The sequence below is a fragment of the Arachis stenosperma genome, chromosome 6 (assembly GCF_014773155.1).
Source record: "Arachis stenosperma cultivar V10309 chromosome 6, arast.V10309.gnm1.PFL2, whole genome shotgun sequence".
Classification (NCBI taxonomy): domain Eukaryota; kingdom Viridiplantae; phylum Streptophyta; class Magnoliopsida; order Fabales; family Fabaceae; genus Arachis; species Arachis stenosperma.
Window position 1 is genome coordinate 145,572,369 of NC_080382.1, and position 6,000 is coordinate 145,578,368.

Genomic DNA, 6,000 nt, shown 5'->3' on the forward strand with positions numbered 1-6,000 from the left:
CCGTCGTTCAATTACATTTATTTTTTCAACTGATCATTTAAGTAGTTAATATAAAAGTCAATTATTTTTGCTAACGTGACATTATATAATTTAATGCACATATAAAACTACTTTATATTGAGAGTGCATTAAAATCAAATTCGTAGTTATATATTTAGTATTTCTTGAATTAGTAAGAATTAAATTTTAGACCTTTTGTTCTTCAAATTTGCAATACTATATTATAAAATTATAAAGTGTTAAATGAAAAAATTAAAATTATAGTAGTAATAATAATAAGAAGAAGAAAGCATATATATAAAAAAATATAAAAGAATAAGTAATTTGATGGGGAGTAGCATGTAATGTGGTGGAGCACATGAGCCTAAACGGCGTTGATTTCGGTGATTCCTTGCTTTCTTTTTTGTCGTTTTTGGTTTGATACTCAAAGGGAACAGGGCAGGGAAGAAGGTAGTGAAAATTATAACTCAAACTTCGAAGCAAATTAAAACAAACACAAACACATGCTTCCTTCTATGCCCTCTATTCCCACAATCACCTAATATTCTTCTCACTATTAGACAATTCCCTATTACCACCTATTTTCTATCAAATGTCCTCAAATCTCGAGCTCTACTCATTTATTTAATTTGGTTAAATAAATACGTAGATCGAATACTACTGGTTATTTCAAAGTTAGAGTACGTCTTTTATTCTTTTGGAATTTTAATATTTATGAATTAAATAGTCTTTATATAACAGTGAGAATCATACTCGTATTTTTATGAAATATGCACCAATTCTTATGTATCAAATAATGTAACAATCATCTTTGGCTGGAAAATTCAACATTGTTTTTGTTTTTGTTTTTGGTTTTGTAAGTATTCTTGCAGAAATTAAATTTTAGTATTTTTTTTTAAATGGTAACTTTAAAAATTAGTTACTTTCATATACTTTAAATTTTAGTATATTTTTTTCAAATGATAACTTTAAATGATAAATTTAAAAATTAGTTACTTTTAATTTTTTTTTTTCTCTTTTTGTTTCTTACAATATCTTCTAATTCTGATAAGTTGGTGACTAATTTAAAAGTATTTAAATTCGTGATACTTATTTAAGTAGACGAGTGAATTAATTACTCAATCAATTCGAATTAGTTCGTTATTACTTTTTGTTAATATCTTACCTAAAGTTATTTATTAAATAAAAAAATCATTAGCTTATCATGTTTATTAATTATTTATTTGTGTAATTAAAATGTATGCGATACAAATTATTACTTTTTTGTAGGTAAAGTAAAATTACGAATCTTCAAAGACAAGTGACTATGGAGAAAGTGCTCCACGAGATGATGGTATGACAGCAAAATTTTTTCAAAATTTTTGAAATATACTCAATGGTGATGTGTTTCGAGCAGTTAAAAGCTTTTTATCAGGAGACAAAATTTTGAAAGGTTTTAACCACACTCAAATCTGTCTTATACCTAAGATTTCTGATGCTAAAGACATGACTCAAGTAAGACCAATAAGCCTATCCTCAGTCTTTTACAATATTATCTCTAAAGTATTTGTACATAGACTTCAGGGTATGATGAATAGACTAATTAGCCCTACGTAGAGTACTTTTATTAAAGGCAGATTAATCTTTGATAATATCCTAATTGCTCATGAGTGTATGCATTACTTGAAGAACAAAAAAATGGAACTAAAAATTGAAATGGCGCTAAAATTATATATGAGTAAGGCATATGACAGGGTGGAATGGCACTTTCTTTGGTCTATATTAAAGAAGTTTGGTTTTGACTCCCGGTGGATTATGTGGATTTGAGAATTAGTGACAATTGTTTCTTATTCTGTTATTGTGGAAGGACAACCCTATGGTTTCTTCAAACCAAATAGAGGTATTCGACAAGGAGATTATCTATCTCCCTATCTTTTTTCTTTTCTATGCAGAAGGTCTCTCCTTCTTGCTACACAAGGCAGAACAAAATAGACTAATTCAGAGTCTTCAGATACATAGGAAATATCCCAAGGTCAACCACCTCGATGATTCCATCTTATTTTGTAAGGTTAATCTTGAAGCATGTTCAAACATCCTGTATTTATTGAATTCTTATGAAAGCATCAGTGGCCAGAGGGTAAATCTTAATAAATCTGCTGTATTCTTTAGTCACAACACTCTCTCCACTACTCGTACACTACTAGCTAACTCTATAAATATTAATCATATTGGGGCTCAGGATAAATACCTTGGTTTGCCTTCTACAGTCTCTAAATAAAAAAAGGCTTCTTTTAGTATGATCAAAGAGAAGGTTCGGAAAAGAATCCAAGGGTGGAAGCGCAATCTTCTATCGTCAGGTGGTAGACATGTATTGCTTAAGGCAGTGGGAGAAGGTATTCCTATCTATACATTGTCTTGCTTCAAGTTTCCTAATGGTTTAATTTTGGAAATTTACTCTTTACTTTCTCAGTTCTAGTGGGGACAAAAAGGTTCTGAAAGGCGGATGACTTGGATTAGTTGGGTACTATGACTCGCCCACGAAGAGAAAGAGGCATTGGATTTAAAGATCTCAGAATCCAAAATATGGCGCTTTTACGCAAACAGTTTTGGCGACTCGTAACATGGCCTACTTTTCTATTATCCAAAATCCTAAGAGGTAAATACTTTAGCAATAGTAATGCTATAACGGCAGAAATTGGAGTCTTACCTTCTTGGGGATGGAGGAGCATATTAGAAGGCCAAAAGATTGTTGAAAAAGGTCTTAATTGAGCTGTGGGTACTGGAGAGAATATCCGAACCTTTGAGGATCCTTGGCTGCCTCCTCTGTATCCTTTAATGATTTCTGACATACCAAATAGACAGGCTATTTCTGAGTTAGTTCCAAGAGTTAAAGATCTAATTACTGAAGATATAGAAATTGGAATTAGAATCTCATTCAAGAATTATTTCCCCAAGACATTGCAAACAGGATTTTGTCAGTTAAAATTCAGCAGAATAAGGACAAATTCCAATGAGATTTGAACAAATTCAAGCAATATGATATAGCTTCAGGTTACAGAATTGGCTATTTATTTTTACCATCCGCCTCTAGAGCTTTGCCCTAATTATATGCAGAAGAAAAAGTCGTGGATTGATCTATGGAAGTTGAACTTGCCTCACAAAGTTAAGCTGTTTATCTGGAAAGCTCTTCATGGCTGGCTTCCGGTGCTTGCTCAGATTCATCGCCGCATCCCATCTATATCACCTATATGCCTCTACTGTCATGAAGCAACAGATACAGTTACTCATTGTTTGATCGATTGCTCTAGAATTAAAGATATATGGTCTTAGAGTTATCTTCGTGACTGTCTTCCCCCTCAGAGTCCTAACGACTTTTGGACATAGTGGACTGCATCAACAGAGATGCTTAACCCGTTAAAAAATGCTTACCGTAATTCTCAATTGCTTGCCATCATTTACTGGAACTGCTGAAAAGCTCGCAACCAGTTGATTTTTGAAAATTCTACTTCAATGCCGTTTGCCATTCTAGCAAGCTCTGTCAAATTGCTCTGTGAAATCCAAAAAACTCCCAGTTTAGGTTGTCTTCTTCATGAGGCAAATTTTTAGTTTCATTCAATTTGATTTATCATTCTTTCTTCTTTAAGATTTTTCTTCGTTTTTCAACCACGCACTATTGGATGAATACCTTCAGTGTAGTATTTTTAGGAAATCTCCACCTTTTATTATATTGTCCTATTTTTAGACATCTTTATATTTCATTTTTTAATAATTAATGAAATATAACCTACTATTTTTAGGGAGAAAAAAAGGATAAAATTACGAGTTTTATAGTGTAGAATTTATCATTTAATTCTCGTGTAATTTTTTTTTCAAGCTATCATGATGGAAATCAATGTCATACGCCAAAATCATATGGTTTGGAAGATTCAGAAATATATATAGAGATCAGATGCATGTTAGATCATGGATGTGACTCTAAGTTAATATAAAGGGGCAAATCGAACTTTTGTCATGATGAAGTTTGATTGAATAAAAAAAGGAAATGGCACTCAAGTATAAGAATAATATTCACTAGAGATCAATGCAAAATCAAACAGAATGATGAAAACTCACATGTATAATTGTTTTCAGAAGATCACATTGTACATTTTTCTTCAACTTTTAGAATCAAACTTCCATGTGATCCAAAATTCAAGATCTTTTTTCTCTTTACATAATATACACACCATCTATATGTTCTTTCTTTTTCTCTATTCTTTTAATTTTGTTTGATTGTAAGAACTACTCATATAAAAGTATTTTAATATATTAACATGAAATTACTTATTATCCTAAAAGTTTAAATGGTTAAATTAAAGAAATAGATAAACAGTTATTATTCATCAAAAGAAATAATTTGATTATTGTAAATTTGCACACAATTTTATAAAAATTTTATTATATTTAAGCAAATCGTTAACCAAATAGCTATTATAAAAATGATATTTGTACATTAAAATTAACCACAAAAATCAGTCACTATATATTTATGTATAAATATATATATTATTTAATTTATTTTTAATATATATTTTATATTAGTGACTGATTTTGATAGTTAATTTCTATATACATATAGCATAGTTGTAACTATTATATTAATAAAATTTAATTAGGGAATAAACTTTTTTTAACTAATATCAATCAATTTTTTTTAAAATTATTTTTTATTTTAAATTTTAAATTATAAATTTTAATTTTTAAATTCTAATTAAACTATAAATCTCAAGTTCTCAACTCTAAATCTTAAACCTTCCAAAAAATAACAATTACAAAAATAATTTTACAAAACAAAAAAATAACAATTAAATAGTAACTAACTAAAAATTAATTTTCTATAATTATTCATATCAACAATAGACATCAAATTCAAATTTTGTACGACAATAGATATATATTCACTTAGTTAAATCCCTTTATTTTGTCTTGATGGAATTAAATTTGATGATGAAGTTGGGCTAGCCAGTGGTGCACCACCTCATCACATGTCTTGCTTGGTGGAGATACAAATTAATGAAACTTGGATCTGATATGCATATGAGTCAGGTTGGCCAAATATAGTGAAACATAAGCATCACAAGGTCAATGAGATAAATAGTAATTAATTTAACTATACCTTATACAATGCAATATGTAACACCATGTCTCTTCTTGCTTCAATTGCACTTTTATTTACTGCTCAATCATACATGCATGTTCAACAAATCTTATTAATATTCAAATCGGAAAGGGGAAAAATAATATTTATCTGTTTATAAAAAAAGATACATGTATTTTTAGAGTTAAAGAAAAAATACTTGATTTTTTTCATGAATCTAATTATATATTATTGTATTAGTAAATTTTATTATATTTTTTTTATTTTCTATTTAATTAAATAGTTATATAAACAAAGTAACTGAATTATTGGAGTGCATTAATGTAAAATCAAAAATGTTATTCATATATCAAAATTAATTATTAATATAATTTATGTATAAATATATATGATTTAATTTAATTTTAATATATATTTATATTTTAATATATATTTTATATTATTGATGGACTTTAATAATTAATTTTAATATACACGTAACATAATCGATACAAAATTGAGTCCTACATGCATAAAACAAAAATATAGTTGTTGCTTATTGTAACGTAAAGTTAATTATAAGGTAATTAATGGCAAGTTGTTTTAAGTAAATAATTAATTAGAAGAATAAGAAGAAAAGAGCAAGAGGGGTTAGTTCTTGTATGTAAGACAAACACATGGAATATTTATCTCTCCATAGAACGACATGTTGACCGGATATTCCCCCTGATCACAAGCTTATTGTTGAAAATTGTTCATAACACAAATATAATTAATGAATTTAATTAACTATATATTTAATTAATTAAGATAGTATAAATAAACAAAAGCAAAGTTACATTTCCCGGAGAATCTAGAGCGCATCAGGCGCTGACCATGGCTTCGGAATCTATTAACAAATGGGT